The 17,456-nt window shown below is 37.6% G+C and overlaps 1 long non-coding RNA gene across 1 annotated transcript; it reads right to left on the bottom strand.

The window, feature by feature from the left end:
- Nucleotides 1-10,240: 10,240 nt before the first annotated feature.
- On the bottom strand, nucleotides 10,241-11,172 carry LOC128859109 (uncharacterized). The gene is made up of 3 exons (XR_008454100.1): nucleotides 11,001-11,172; nucleotides 10,513-10,914; nucleotides 10,241-10,457 (listed from the first exon to the last, which is right to left on the bottom strand). It is a non-coding gene; the product is annotated as an uncharacterized LOC128859109 (long non-coding RNA).
- Between the last annotated feature and the right edge of the window lie 6,284 nt (nucleotides 11,173-17,456).

Below are 17,456 nucleotides of genomic sequence, written 5' to 3'. Positions count from 1 at the left end.
CTATTTGATTCACTACTCTTTGTTGGTGTACCATTTCCAGCTTTAATTGAAAAAGTTTTTCTGCAAAAAAAAGTTCGAATTTGAGTGATTTTTTAGTAGGCTCGTGTTGGTGGTGGAAACCGAGAGCATACCCGAATACCCTCTACTGGGCCATCATACAGGGTAGTCCGAAAATAATTGTTTGTCTCGTTGGAAAATATAATGACAGCTAACAACATACCTTTATAGCACGAAATCTATCGACTTACGTTTGAACAACGCGTTGGGGCATTTTCCTAACAGATTTAACAGTTAACAATTGTCAAAATTTTACAGTAACGTAAAATTTCTGAAAGTTCCTCACTACTTAATAAGTGACACTTTTAAAAATGTTGTATATTTTCTAGAGACAAGAATACCAAGAAAAGATCACCATAAAAAATTTCGAGCAGCAGCAACACGGAAAGTAACAGCACTTCAGATATAAACGAATTAAGGAACTTAAGGTGTTACATGGGTTTCGTTGGGTAAAAAAAGGCCTATTTTCAATATTTTTTTTTTCTATGTAAAAAATTATTCATTTAATTCAAACTTTTTTGTTATACTCGTAGATACATATTTAAAGAATAATTCCTGAAATTTTCAAAAAAAAAAATTAAAACTCCTCCATTGTGACATCATTGCCGGTGACCCCTCGAAAAAAAAGGTGCGTCCACGTTGTCAGCATAACTCCTGACAGGATCATCAAAAATGAAAAAAACAAAAATAAGTGTTTTAGCTAAGACCATAAACTCGTGCTTGGACGAAGGAAAGAAACAAAAGGTAAAAATTGGAATTACATGGGTTTCGTTTTCAAAAAAATGAAAATTTCGGTCAAATTTGCTTGAGATTTTGTTTTTTTAAAGTAGTTGTAATTGAAAAAAAAATCCTTCGTTCAAGCACGAGTAAATTGTATCTCGAACACCTGTGTAAATTTTCATCAAGATCGGTTGAGTAGTTTTCGAAAACATTTGACAACCGACTTTGAATACACGGTTCCGGGAAAAACACGTTTGAAGTTTTGAATAACAATAAAAGTGGCTTGGAGCGCACACCTTCCAAAGGCTGTATCTCCAAAACTATTATTCGGATCGACTTGAAAATTTAAGATAATACTCCTGAGATGTTATAGAATATATAATAAGCAAAAAAAATTAGATTTTTTGAACCAATGAAACCCATGTAACCTCTTAATGAAAAATGTAGCAATTAAAGCAGCGACTATAGTTATAGGACAAAAAACAAATACAACAAATGAATGGTATGACAACGAATCTACGAGACAAAATTTACTAAACTACTAAGTTGAAAGAAAAAATGTCAGAAAGGTAATATAGTAAAGAGAAAAAAATAGTACCTTAAATTGGAAGCAGGACAAAGGGTTTTGAAGCAAATAAAGTAAGAGACATGTATCGAAGAATAAGGAAACGCTCTAAAAGCTTTCAGCCTAGAGCCAACGTCTACAAAGAAAAACAAGGTAACGTGATAAACGATATAATGGTATTTTGAATGTAAGGAAAGATCTTTTTAAGTTGCGAGTGTGAGATTGACCTTGATGAGCTTAACGGCTATTTGTTAGCGTTGGCTATAGTTTTCCCAGCTGTAAATTAGATAAATGCTATTATACTTACGCTGGTGACTATAGACTTATCATCACACTGCCCGCATTTTCTAAAGTTTGCGAACATTTAATGGCAACGCAAATTTCTTCATATGGGTAAGACAATCCTCTACACTCTCCACTACAATATTGCTTCAAACAAAATCATAGGCAGCGATGTTAAAATACTGGACGATATTAAAATTAGCTTTGACAATGGTGACTTGACACTTCTTTGCTTACTTGACTTTTCAAAGTATTTGACTCAGCTTAAATACTATGATATTTTGGCTTCAAAGACAGTGCAGTGAAACTGATGGCCAGCTACCTGGTAGACAGAAGATTAAGACAAGAAAATTAATATCTCAGCCTTGATTTGCGTTCTACGTTGGATTCTAAGGCTGACATTATTATCGGTGTTAATGCTGGTTCCTAAATACACGAAGTCTTTTCCAACCTCAAAATTATAACTCTCAACAGTGACGTGGGTGCCGATACGCGAGTGCACCGACTGTTTGCTTGAAGACAGGAGGTACTTCGTTTTGTCCTCGTTCACCAGCAGACTCACTCGCTTTGCCTCTTTATCTAGTTTGGAGAAGGTAGAACTAACAGCGCGGTTGTTAAGGTCGATGATATCGACATCATCGGCATACTCCAACAATTGTACGCTTTTATAAAATATTGTGCCTAAGTGATTAAGTTCTGCGGCTGGTACGATGCCCTTCAACATCAGGTTAAAGAATTCACACGACAGCGAGTCACCCTGTCTGAAACCTCGTCGTTTCGTATCAAACGGCTCGGAGAGGTCCTTCCTAATTCTGACGACGCTGCTGGTGTTAAGCAACGTCATCTTGCATAGCCGTATTAGTTTTGCGGGGATACCAAATTCAGACAGCGCGGCATACAAGTAACTCCTTTCCGTACTATCGAATGCAGCTTTGAAATCGACGAAAAGATGCTGTGTGTCGATTCTCCTTTCATGGGTCTTTTCCAAGATTTGGCGTATTGTGAATATTTGGTCGATGGTAGACCTTCCAGGTCTGAAGCCATACTGATAAGGTCCAATCAGTTGGTTGACGGTGGGCTTCAGCCTTTCACACAATACGCTCGCTAGAACCTTATAGGCGATATTTAGAAGACTAATCCCGCGGTAATTGGCACAAATTGCAGGATCGCCCTTCTTATGGATTGGGCAGAGCACACTTAAATTCCAATAGGCAGGCATGCTTTCATCCGACCATATTTTGCATAGGAGCTGATGCATGCACCTTACCAGCTCCTCGCCGCCATGTTTGAATAGCTCACCCGGCAGTCCGTCGGCGCCCACGGCCTTGTTTTTCTTTAGCCACGATATCGCTATTCTCACCTCGTCATGGTCGGGTAGCGGACCGACAATTCTGTCGTCAACGATTAGGGTATCGGGATCTTCACATTCTCTGTCACATGCGCAGCTGTCACTATTTAACAGGTTCTTAGAACCTTCTGTAAGCCGCCGAACTTTCTGGTAGAATTTTCGGTCACTGTTCCTGTTGGCCAGCATCTCAAGCTCCTCGCGCTCACGCATTTCAGCCTCTCGTTTCTTCTTTCGGATAATACGTCTCTCTTCCTTTTTTAGCTCTCTGTAGCGATCCCACATGGCGGCATCCTTTCCTTCTGCGGCAGCATGGCATTCCTTGTCGTACCAACTGTTTTTTCGGGCTCGTCGGAAACCGATTTCTCCTTCGGCGGCGGTACGTAGAGAACGAGAAATGTTGCTCCATTGACACTGAATTATTCACTTATAAAATCCCACTGGCTTAGCCACTGACTGCAAAAAAATCTCTCAGCAAAGGGTTGAAAGATTCACACTTGACGATACTCTAGTTTGCCGAGCATTTATATAAATAAGTTTCTAAGCAAGTTGGCAAATTTTTTTATTATGTTATTTACCTATCACCCCTGCTCATTAACAACTTTCGTCGCTCTTACAAACCATCCATCAAATATCAAAGGATTGGTGCGCAAAGTTCAATAATAGTCAATAATATCAACTGACCTAGGAGTGTTACCTCGTATATATTATTTTAACCTTTTACACTTGCGTTGAAGGACCAATGTTATGTCTACGTAGAAACGTCTCACGGGGTATGTTAAATGACGTTTGAACTACTCGATAAACGTTACATCAAGGGCTATAAAGGGTCAACAGAACGTGCTACCGCAAGGCAAGCCAAGGTAGCCATATAAATGAAGATGTATTCCATAAGGAATGGGAAGCTTTACTGTGGTGCGACTCCTTGTCAAAAGATCCAAGTATTTTGGACATAAATAGTCGCCAACTATTTTTTAAAATTAATTTGAGTATAGTAAGAAGTTAACTGAGAAAAAATTAAAAAAAAAGTTTAATTCTCACATTTAATCAATGGCATTTTGGCATAGAGTTTTTGAAGTGAAATATCTTCAGTTCGTTTTAATGTGGAATTGCTCTGTTGATGCTATGACATACCGAAGCTAAGATACATTTTGTTAATTTTATTTTTAAAAGGAAACCTATTCTTGGACCAACCTTTAATTTCTTTAATATACAAATGTGTGTGTGTATGCCTATCGTGCAGTGACCAGACTTTCTCTCCTCGACCTAGGAGCTATGCAGCTCATTTCGGAATATTACAAGTTCGCGCACAATTCCCCGCGAGTATATACTTGCATCTTTCTAATCTACAATTAACATCCACATATTGGGATGGTTCCGTGCAGATAAATAGTTACCGCTATTCGCTGCCATATGAAATGCTGTTTCTAATTTCGTAAAGATAAAGCATTTCGTTGCCGTTGTCGTTTCTATGTTTGATTTTAAGTTTTGATTAACGACATTTATAAAAACATTCACTGAACAATAAGATTTAGTTACAAAGTGGTCAGTGTAGTACCAGATTTTTGGGATATTACCTCATATTTTACTGCCAGGTTTGGTAGTTTCAGTATTTGCATTGCAAGTGTAGAGAGAGAGAGAGATGTTTCCTTGCCTGTGTATATCCCCCGTTCTTTTCTTTCCTACCCTCCAATCACTTAACTATGTACTTTTAGTTTTAGAAGCACCGCAATATTAGGCAGACAAATTTATGCATCAATTTTATATTGAAAATCTTTGACAGGCTATGGTTCAATGGCATATATTTCACATAGTGTGGGCTTTTTTAGTGGTGGGAATTTTTCATTGAATAAAATAAAATGGAGAATGTTTGAGATCTCTTAGCTGGAAAATTCGATGGCACTTATAGGACTGGACCTTTCGGCCGATCTATTTATCCAACACTATTTTGTCAACTGCTGATTTCTTAGCATAAACCGGTACATTGACGTTCCGCATAAAACGGAGTCTAAAGGCGCACACCATATGACCAAGCCAACTTATTGCCACTCCTATTATTTGAAATGTCTGCATTACCAAAAGTTCACTCCAATAAGTTGATACTTTCGTGTGTTGCAAAATATTACTGAAAACCAAGGACGACGCATTACCAGGGTTGGTCATTCGAAGCAAAATTGTGAGAGTAACTTCGGCTGCCACGGCACCTGGCACTCGACAGCAGAATTTTGTTCGCTCGTTTTTCACACACTCGTCCAACCAGTCGTTGTTCAGACGCCAACGATGTAAAATGAGTTGTAAATGCGCTGATTTTTTCGTAGATCTCAGTCTCCAACATAATATCAGTTTTTTCTTGAACAAACCACTGTCATGACCCCACTTCTATCAGCCAATCATTTGCTTCCTTCAAAATCGACGAGAGCCGGCTAACGGAGGGATGTTGGCCACACTGCATTCTGTACATCACGGCTGAAGCAAGAGCTTATTGCTGGTGTTAACGTAGGCTCCATCGTCAGTTTGAGAACTGTATAGACAGAAGCTAGCGCGAGACCATGCAATTCTCAGTGTTTATCAGCAGTCAAGCAAATTCTTGATGAGTGTCGCTCCAAGCGTCTCTATGTCAAGTGATCCAAGTATTTTGGTCATTGACGTAAATTTGTCTAAAAATTGGTTTATTTGTAGGCAAGAGTCATGATTCAATAATAAAAGGTTTGCTCAATAAGCAGCTTTCTCGTTACCTCTTGACAAATCAGCTCCCTTAGCAAGACACTGGGTTGCTAGCTCTAGAAATTTTGAGTAAAAGCGGAGGAAAAGTAAAATTTATACAAAAACATTTCATTTTCAAAATAGTCTGCTTACGAGCAACAACCCGCTAAAGAGTTTTTATCGGTATGTCAAGGACTATGGTAGTATGACATGGAATACATACCGCTTAAGTCAGGACATGATAGAGTAATTGAGGCAATCCGAGATCGATAAAAGGAGAATTTAAAAAGCTTTATTTCTTATTATGTGGTGATTTAGAAGGAATTTATGTTTTGAAAAGAGCATTTCCCAAAGAGCTACGACAGGGAGAATAATGGGATAGTGCCGACGGAATCGATAACATTAGAGACCTGATTATAAGAAAGTTGATATTGACGGAACTTGTTTTCAATGGATGGATGGATTATATAATATTATCAATATAGAAATTTTTCGATGTATTAGTTTTAGACTATATGAATATATTTTCCTAACTATACTAATATTAGGGACGCCAAGTATATTAAGGTAGACAAATTTGAAACAATAAACTAATAAATTTGTAATTTTTTCAATTTTAACTCTTCTAACTCCAATGTTTTTCTTACGTGGAGGAATGATCGACTGAACTTCTGCTTTCGCAATGTCTTTACGGTAACAAATGGACACATATATTGTTATGCTCGAAATACGAAATTAAATTTTCTGTTTTATCTCATTCCTGTCGTTAACATATCATGGCAGCCAAATCTATATCAAATTCAATGGTTTAACAAGTTACTCTCTTAATGCATATGAAGGATGCTAAAAGTCAGCATTTATTTCAGGAATAAAAGTTTGTAAAAACAGTTATGAAACGTACATTTACGTTCGTACGGTACTGAAATGAGGAAATTTGCAACACGTCGTAATGCAAAGGTTACTAAACATGGCTTTATATGCATAAGAGTGAAATAATTTTCCAAAATATTTTTGTTTACTAGCTGCATTTCCATTTTAATGTAAAGAAAATACTCCTTTAGAGACTCCATTTTTTTACTTTTGTCTCGTTTCCCATCTAACTAATATTTGTTTTACAGCTCCGAACTAACTTAAAACACATACATAAGTAACATCACATATTTCTGCGCGCAATCCGAAGGTGTTATGCGTTGGGGCTCATTAAATGAGGACGCTGACTTTGATAGCTTACACGAAGATGCTCTTGAATATATTGCCGGTTACATAATACGCAAATTAAAGTTGACCGATTGTTCATGCATTGAGCCTAAATTTACTTGGGTTGACTCTTTATATAAGGGCGGCTTAGTTAAACCAAGCACCGAGTTCTTGGACAAAATTAAAATGATGGAATCAGCGTTTAACCAGTTCAACGGCGGGGAGCTTCACGGTGGGATATCATTTTTACAAAAATTGTTCACATTAAGTGAAAACGTGAGTTTACGCGATAATGTTAAACGATTTTTTTTTTTAAATGCCGGGTGCACTTTCGAATAAAGCATCTTAACCGGTGCAATAAACAAAAGAAGAGAACAATGAGCATTCGATAAGATAATTGTAAGTAAAGTATGCAATGCTTTGGGCGTCTACTTGTGTTTCGGCGTATATATACATTTATCTTTTTTTAACACAGATTTTATATTGTACTTGTAACTTTGCAGGCAATCTCGTTAAAAAATCAAATGTATGATTAGCGGACGTGACGAAATAAAAGTGGTTTTTCCTCGTTAAGAGTTTCCACTATTCGCAAGTTGTTTTATTTATTACTTCAGTGTAGATTTACAAGTGGCAAAAGTGGTAAATAATTAAGTACCTCTTATAAAATAACATAAAATTATTCTATGGCTTACAACGACCTTTTTCAATTTTTTACTACATTTTCAGAAAGGGGATAAACTTATGCCCTTTTTCCTTTGCTTCTAAATTGCATCAATGGATTAAGTAGCATCCGAAATCAGTTGTCAAACTTTACTTAACCTTGTATAATTGAATCATGCTGCTTACTGAGCAAACCTTTTATTATTGAATCATGCTACCTACGTACCTAGTTTGCTTCCATAGCAAGGAAATGAGGTAATAATAATTAAGAAGAAAAAAAAAACGTTTGAAACAAAAATCACAAGCCTGTGTAGCTATTTTATAAAGCTTTTTATTTATAGTATTTTTTTTTCATTTTTGTATTGCTTTTGCTTCAAATCTTTGTTCGTAGACAATCCTCTTCAAGCGACACTGCTCAGACCCAGTTATTAAGCTTTGAGATGCAGGGCAGTGGAAAGACTTTCTTTAAGAGGTGCTTATATGTCCTAGGACCAGCCGCATTTGGGGTGATAGCAGAGCTAATATTTTCACTGTTCCAGTGAATATTTTTTGAAGTGAAAACTTCTTTAGAATCGTTGGGAGTGATTTGAGACTCGATGAACCGAAAAAGCGACACTAACTGGCTACGAAGCGTTATATGTTGATATATATTACGTATATGTGTGTGGCTGCGTACTGCTGAGCCACGCTAGTATAGTGGGTATTGTAGTATGTATACTACATGTATACTACACTGCCTATTACTTGCTTTGGTGTTTAGTTCAAGCGTCATACGTATGTATGCTAGTACGTATGTGTGTGCGCCTGCGTATTACGGAGCCACGGTGAGCGAGAAGGCATTATGTATACCTATACTACACTACCTAATACTTGCTTAGACCAAGCGTCCTACGAATGTTTGTGTGTATGTTAGTACGTCTGTGTAATATACGCGTTACGACTCTCATAATAGCAACCGCGAGTGCTGTATTGCGTCCGTATTCTTATATTCGTAAATATTTTCATTTTTAAATATTTACCGCAATTATGCCGAAAAATAATGCAAAAAAGTGTCGTGAATATCGACAGAAAAAAAAAATAAAACTAAAAAAAATGTAATAAAGTATACACCTGAAGTATCGCGGATACTTAGAAAAGATTACGATAAAGTTCCAATGATTTTAAGTGGCGATTTTAACGTAAATTTTGCATTGGACACAGCGATTCCTTTAATTGACTTTCTCAATACAACATTCAATTTAAAAATGTGTAACAATCGCACTGAATCGACAACACGATCAAAAACAACAATTGACGCGGCATTTCAAAGATATGTTGACAACATCGAAACCAAAGCATTTGAATCATATTTTAGCTATCATAAGCCACTCGTAACATTTGTTGAAATTGAAAACATTGAGGGTGAATAATAATAAAATGAAGAAAATAAAATATGAACTTTATAGCAATATAATCATGATTCAATTATTAAAGGTTTGCTCACTAGTGACATTCGAATTTTGACACTCCCTTACAAAAGGTTGTATTTAAGAAGGTGCATAAAAAGGAAAAAATTAAATCCTTTTTGGTAAACATGGTAGCAAAATAGTATTTTGTTACTTAAATGGAAACAAACTGCGAACGGTTTAAAAAATAAATTTTAATTAATATTTGAATGTAAATAATGGTATAGATAGAAGTGATTAGCGGAAATTGCCAAGACTAATATTAAAACAAGAAATTATTTCACATAATCCAAGATTTTATTTTGTGAATTAATTTTTAAATTTAAAACCAATCGCAACGTTTCGCCAATATGAAACTATTTTGTTAAAAATAAATAAATAATTGGCACGTACAATTCTGTTAGGTGTGGGTATATTCAGAAACGCATTATAAATACGCAGTAATTGCAGCGCTGGCAGCACTGCCAATGTGACAAGTGTTGCAATTGATAGATTGGCAGTATTAAAATTTTTCCTGCAAATAATGCGCGACGTTTGATACAAAAATGGCGTTTTGGAACGCGATGCATTTGCAGTACTACCATATTTGCATTTCTGAACGCATTGCCAACACTGCAAAAGTACGTTGCGCATTATAATGCGTTATTGAATATACCCTGTTTCGCCGAGATCCTCCTCCTATTTGTAGCGCGCGTTCCACAATTGGAAGCCGATTCCGGTAGATGCTTTTTATGAGAAGCTCTTTCATACTGCTACTGTGCTTTTCTAAACCTCCTCTGGACACTTCATCCATCCATAGGAAGGTGGGCTCATTGGAAACAAGTTCTGAGAACATTTTTATAATGAGATCTGCAATGTAATCGATTGCGTCGGGACTATCCAATTATTCTCACTGTCTTAACTCTTTGGGAAATGCTAGCTCTTTGCAAAACATGAATTCCTTCTAAATCAACACATCACAAGAAATAAAGCTTTGTAAATTCTCCACTTATCGATCTTAGATTACGTCGAATACTCTATCATGTCCTGACTAAAGCGATATGTATTCCATGTCATACTACCATAGTCCTGAACATACCGATGAAAACTCTTGAGCGAGTTGTTGCTCGTAAGGAGTCCATTTTGAAAAAGAAATGTTTTTTCTACAAATTTTACTTTTCCTCCGCTTTTACTCAAAATTTCTAGAGCTAGCAACCCAGTGTCTTGCTAAGGGAGCCGATTTGTCAAGAGGGAATGAGAAAGCTGCTTACTGAGCAAACCTTTTATTATTGAATCATGCAATATAATAATGAACCTATAATTATCCCGCTCCTAATGCTGCTTTCGTCTCATTCTCTCTCAGTTTGTTTTTGCGGAAGGTTTCACTTCTATCGCGTCTAACCGTTAGACTGGTATTTTTTGTTTTTTAAGTTCATAATTTTATTAAATTGGTTTCTAGATTTCTTAAGTCTTCCATCTCTTTTAGAAGCTCATTATTGTATTTCTATAGAACTTAATATTATTGATAAAACAATTGTATTCAAAAGAACTTTTCTTACTCTGTTTGCGTGTCTGCTGGCTTTTTGAAGTGTTTATTTGTGTTAGGGAATTGAATTGTACCCATCACCAGAGAAAACATGTTTCACCCCAAAGTCCACATCGCAAGAAAAATGTTTTTTTATCGTCGTCAGAAATTTGAACAAATCCACAAATTGCATCTTGAGTCCTAAAGTAGAGTTGGATTCGCATAAAACTTCTCTTACAGTTATTTCAAAGGAAGTGCTTAAATGACAAATGAAGGCCCGTGAGGTACAAATATAATGGTGGGATCGGCCAATACTAAGTTTTCAACACAATGAAGCTTTGTCCAACTCCGCTCAATATCTATTACACTTCTTACTGATTATCAGCTTTCGAGATCGTTGGTAATGCGTCTTGACTCAAACGATTTCGCCTCAGGTCTGAAGCAGAAAAGTCATTTGGATTAAAATGATTCCCACAGATGTGAGCTGTGGACGGCAATTAAGTACGACATGCAATTTCTTACTGGTTTTGCTTTGCAAATTTGTCGCGTGGCACACAAAACATCGAGTCGGCAACGCTTGGTTCTTCTGCACAAAAGAAAAATACGATTTGTGCGGTATTTTGTTTTTTAATACTACTTTTTTTTACATTGTACAAAATATTTATATATTTTATTCGGATTAAAACTAATGACACTTAATGGAAATTTCAAAGCATTCCATTTAAACGAATTGTCAAATTAGGATGCATACATTTTTTGTTTCGGCTGCTTGGCTCACTGCATACACTGTGACGGAGACTATGCTCAGTTTCATAGTGGGAATCTCATAACTTTCCGAGTTATATGCAATAAGGTAAATGTTAATTGGTAAAGAAGTGAAGTGATTAGGCGATGAAGGAGGGTAAGCGAAACTATCTTCTGCCATCCAACAAACACTCAGCGGCAGAACTGGTGGCAGTTAAAATTTTGAAGTAGTAGAAGACTTCGATTAGCAGAGGAGCCTGCATTAACAAATGCAGTCATGCTGAAAAGATTTTTAGTGGTATGACCAAGATCAGTTAACCGATACTCAGCGTTTTTGAAAGAATCAGCTGATTGACTGACATAACAGGGGCTGTGGCAACGGTTTGTTTACGAAAAAACTGGAAAACCGCTCATGGAACTTCATTGTAATTTGAAAAATTACTGATTTGACGAGTCTGTGAATACGGGAGAAATGAGCGAGCAGAATTCTGTCAAGATAAGAGTTTGAAATTTATGGGCCTTTGGGCGTTGGTGCTGCAAAATTGTAAGCAACGTAGGTTTTATCCAGTAAATAAGGATCCTGGCGTGCTTTCTTGAACTTAGAAAATGCTTCGCTTCTAGACGCACTCTGTACTTTTTCATTCCAACGCAGAGAATATTTTATTTTTCTAACCAACCGTAACCAGCCAACCAACCAACAGCAGCCGCATCCAAAAGTTGTAGGTCTAGAGCGCCACTGATGGCATTTGAGATGGCAGATTTGAGCAGCAAAATCTTTATTCATTCGATAAGATCTATGTTGCTATTAAACCTATACAACTTTGCAACACCAACGCCCGAGGCCCATAAATTTCCATATAAATCTCCTCACGATTACACCAGGCTTTCTTGAACTTAGGAAATGGGCGCAGTGCTCTGAAGGAATTTTCGGCCATAATCACTTAGGTGGTAACTTCGCCAACCAGGAAAAGAAAAAAAAAACATCATGAGACTTACAGATTTGTGGAATTAGATTATAACTTTAAAAACCTTTTACTACGAAAAGAGCTGACACCATTATGTTCGGCTTGAAATTAGATTGAAAAATACATATAATAGTCCCATTGTACGAATTTCCAACCGCCAAAGTTCCATCAATTAGCCAGTAAAGCATACTTTTAAGAGCAAAGAAAGCACAAAGCACTCGAACCTCGTTGTTACTACGATTTTATCTTCTACATTTGCATACACATACAAGCACACGCGCATACATACATACATACATACATATGCAGGTTGGTTGGTAGTATCCTCTGTCAAAGTGCATAAATCAATGCGGTTTGAAAATGCAATAAATCATCATGATTACTGCCGCCCTAATTATTTATGTTGGCTAATTAAGGCGACGTTGCGGCGGTAGCGGCGCTTCAAATCAACGCTAATTAGGTTATTTGTAGCGTGCAAGATGCGCCACTTGCCGGTTGGGCAAACCAACGAGTGCAGGGCGCAATGGCATCGCAGAGCAAACAGCAAACAGCAAAAGAAGCACGAGCGGCAACTAAGAATGAAAATAGAATAAAGTCATAAATTAAAATTAAATTCGCAGCGAAAGTAAAAATCGCCGAGGAAAGTAGTAAGTATGGGAAATTATGCTGGCCTTTGTTGCAGCTAGCAGGCAAGACGTTTTCACGCTTGAAGCACGTTTCCACTACGAAACAGCAATGTGGAGGCGAACACCAGCGCTGTGCCATGCCAGTACTCTGCCGCTGCTGTCTCGGGCATTCCACGAACGCCATTGAAGATGACGACGATAACCAACGCGCTGCTCACCGTCCACTGAGAAATACTCGTACTTACATACATACATACAAACATGCATACATACGAGTACATGCATGCATATGTGGAAGGGCTGCAACAAATAAACCGAAAAATTCATATCAGAAATTCAAGTGGCACTATTTTCTGATTGTTGCCGCATCATCGCCGGCACTGCAAGTGGCGCCGCCGCTAACTGCTGGCGTGGTATTGCATTACATACTTATGTATGTGGCATATTCGCAAGAGCACATGCGAAAAACACAAACAAAAAACGCAAGTTGATACATTGCCTCTCAATTTCTCGGGCAGGCGGTTGGCGTATTGGCGGTCGGTAGGTGGGTGGCACGAGGCACTTGCATGAGTGACAGACATACAACCGAGTAAATGCCATGCATATGCGCATATGTGGCATACGGCGTGTGGCATGTGGGTGAGCACACTGGAAATGTGAATACTACATCTGTTGCATGCAGGCGGACAGCATTCAGTGCACGGCAACAATTTATGCAATTCAGTATGCTTAAGCGCAAAGAAAAACATTGCTGCAGTAAGTAAGTTGCCCTAGTTACGATGCGGAAGCGCAGCACTTGCACTTGCCACAAACACACATGCACGCGCAAACACACGCATAGTTACAACAGCCACTGCAACAGTTTGCCAGATCATCACGCTTCAAATGTCTCACAACAGGACAAATCACATTTAAGGCAAACACTCACTCACACACACACGCAGCCATTCACACACAGCTGTTTACGCGATGACTGTCGAGTAGCGCATAAATTTGTCATAAAATTCACTGTTGCCTGTGACAGGCGGGGAATGGATGCCATGCCCGTTACTTACTACGTGGATTTGTGGCAATGTTGCACTCGCATTCAACCATTTAGCTGAGCGGTTTGCTTTAACAGAGTTAACTACTAAATCTTTTAATTTCAATCATTAATATGTCAAGCTTAATAAGCGTAAGATGCGATTCAGATAGCTAGGATATATGCATATGTTTGTATGTGTGTAACAGTAAATCCACAAACGGTAAATGGGAACAATTGTCACTTTTCTTCTGCTCATACATTTGCTTAACCCACTTGCGCTCAAGAAGAATGAGGGAGAAAATGAACCCAATTTTATTAGTCGTTGGTAAGTAGGTCACCGAAATCAACAAATCCTTCACAGAGATTGCAGTAGCAGTCCTACGAGTATTGTCATCACCAATTGTGGCAGAATACGTTGAAAGAAGGTCATTTATTTTATTGCCTTTTTGTTTTATTGAATTGCTTTTTGTCAGATTTACGAAGTGAGTCCAATTCTGGTAATCTCCAAACCGGTCTGGGGTTATGTTGCAGTTTAAGAATAGAAAAGGCCTTATTAGGTATATCTAAGCATGACCAACTAAAGCCGCTGAAAATGTATTTTCGATCATTTCGATATATATAATTGGCGCGTGTACCCTTTTTGGGTGTTTGGCCGAGCTCCTCCTCCTATTTGTGGTGTGCGTCGTGGTATTATTCCACAAATGGAGGGACCTACAGTTTCAAGCCGACTCCGAACGGCAGATATTTTTTATGAGGAGCTTTTTCATGGCAGAAATACACTCGGAGATTTGCCATTGCCTGCCGAGGGGCGACCGCTATTAGAAAAAACTTTTTCTGAATTTTTTGATCTTTCACCGAGATTCGAACCGACGTTCTCTCTCTGAATTCCGAATGGTAGTCACGCACCAACCCATTCAGCCACGGCGCCTTGATTAGCGGCACTAATTTGTATCGAAGAAAATGGCTATTCAATCAACGGTATTTGATCTACATAGTAATACAAGTTTCTTTTATAATTCAAATGAAGATTGTACCTTGCTCAAAAATAAACATACATCAAAATGTTATTTCATCTAACGGTATTTCGCAGTAGTAAAACTTCAGTAGAACTTAATCGCACGGGCACAATTTTCTATATGAGCGTACAATTACTGACGTATGCCGATGCTACTGACTTCCTCGGCCTTAACAACTGCGCTGTTGTCTGGTAGTGAACGAGGGCACAACAATGAACCTCCTGTCATCAAACAAGTAGTCGACGCACTCACGTTTCGGCACCCAAGTCACTGTTGACAGTTATGATGTAGAGATTGTAAAAGGCTTCGTATATTTAGGAACCAGTATTAACACTGATAACAATGTCAGCCTTGAAATCTAACGTAGAATCTCTCTTGCCAACAAGTACTACTTTGGACTAAGCAGACAATTGAGTAGTTAAGCCCTCTCTCGACGAACAAAACTAACACTTTATAAGTCTCTCCTCATGCCCGTCTTAACGAAAAGCGCAGAAGCGTGGACGATGACAATATCCGATAAGGCCTCCCTTGGAGTGTTTGAGAGAAAGATTATGCGGAAGATTTTTAGACCCTTGCACGTTGGAAACGGCCAGTATCGTAGGCGATGAAACAGTGAGCTATATGGGCTTTACGACGACATACACATAGCGTAGCGAATAAAGATCCAGCGGCTTGGTTGGCTAGGTCATGTCGTCCGAATGGACACAAGCACTCCGACTCTAAAAGCTTCGATACAGTACCAGCTGGTGATAACAGAGGAAAGGGAATGCCTCCTCTACTTTAGGAAGATGGGGGGAAAAGGACTTGGCTTCACTTGGTGTGTCCAACTGGCGCTGGTTAGCACGAGAAAGAAACAACTGGTGCGCCTTGTAAAACTCGGCCAAAATCGCATAAGCGGTTATCGCGCCAATCAAGAAAAAGAAGAAGAATCATCTCACGGTGAGCATTCTTCATTTGTGTGCCGGGATCATGCGACTCTGTTATTTTCTTTGCCTTAGTCTACGCTAACAAGCCAACGACTATGGACGAGCTTGAAACCAACATTCGAGGCGCTATTGCCCAAGTACGCCGGATGTACTTAACTGAGTCACTAACAATTAGACAGACCGTTTGAAACGCTGTGAGCGAAGCCTAAGGTGGCTATTACGAAATGGTTTAAATGTTGCCTGCAAATAATGGCAAGGGCAATTTGATGCCTCACATTGTTTAAATTTCATTTCTTGTCTGGTCATCGTAGGTCTACAAGCTTATGCTGAATCTCGGATCTGTACAACAATAAGCAACTTATTACTTCATATGAGCCGTTTTATTTCAAAGGGGTGTAAGTCCATTTTATATTATATGGAGATATTTAAGGGTTTGCATTTGAATGGATTGAAAATTTTTGGAAAATGTTAAAGCACTGATTTTATGTTTTTTGAATATTAAATTGATTTAAATTTATAATGTAAAAATTTTTTGAGTGAGATTAACAAAAATGTATACTTTTATATTAATATAATGTCTTCAAAGTCAGCAAAAAATAAAAAAGTAAGCCATTTTCTTTGAAAGCGGTGTAAGTCCATTTTGACAAAAAATTAGTTAATGATAAAAACAACTAATATTTTAACAGATTTTTTTGGAAAAAGTTTATATATAAAAAGTTGATAGTAAATTGTATTAATTTTTATCATTCACTAATTTTTTTGCCAAAATGGACTTACACCACTTTCAAAGAAATGAGCCGTTTTCTTTCTTTCTAGTACTTCAATATTTTGAGTGTATTTTATAAAACTAATTTTATTTATAATTCTGTTTTCTTGTTGCAAGTAATACAATTATATAATTTGTAACCCTTTTATTTGTTAAAGCAACTTCATCTAATTGGTCAGAGAACAAAGTTCGTTTTAGAAACTTTTTTCCATCCTATATGGGTTCGTTTTTGCTTGAATTTTGGGTCGAATGTATGGCAAGACTGTGCTCCGGTGATAATTTTATACTTTTCGTGTGAATACAACTTTAGCTTCCAATTATCACAAAAAGTCTGCTGTTTCGACTATTTCTTGGTTTCTAGTGTTTTGCAATGAGTCTGGATGAACCTTTCCATGTGATTAGCCTATAGCCTCTTCTAGTCTAAGCATCTTCAGTCGCCGATCGCTATACAGGGTTACAGGGAAAGTCATCCTGCGCATTCTTGATTAATTTATATAATAAAGTCCTTAAGTATCTGGAACGGGGTTCCTTGTAGAACTTCGTTATTTTGAGCTATCATTCGTGATGTGCTGGTCTAATTTAGATGACCAGATCGTTTAGCATACTTTGTAATATGGTATACATATGAACGCATAGAAATTGAGTAAGTTGTGCTGGATGCTTCCGATCATCGTCAAAGAGTTCCTATGAATCTTTCCCAGCTTTTGACACATCTTTCGTGCAAAAGAAAATTATTTTTAATAAGCACACAAAATTAATTTCTTTCTTAATTTTCAAAAATACTCATTCAAAGAACAAATATTGGAATTTGCATGGCAAGGCTGGCTGATCTAATTTTCACGAAGCAGTTGACCCGAGTAATTTTCCGCTGATAACTCATATAATTTAATTAATCTGTATACACAAACAAA

This window comes from Anastrepha ludens, chromosome 2 (assembly GCF_028408465.1).
Source record: "Anastrepha ludens isolate Willacy chromosome 2, idAnaLude1.1, whole genome shotgun sequence".
NCBI classification, from domain to species: domain Eukaryota; kingdom Metazoa; phylum Arthropoda; class Insecta; order Diptera; family Tephritidae; genus Anastrepha; species Anastrepha ludens.
The sequence above is the reverse complement of the archived record's forward strand: the minus strand, read 5'-3'. Positions and strand labels throughout refer to the sequence as shown.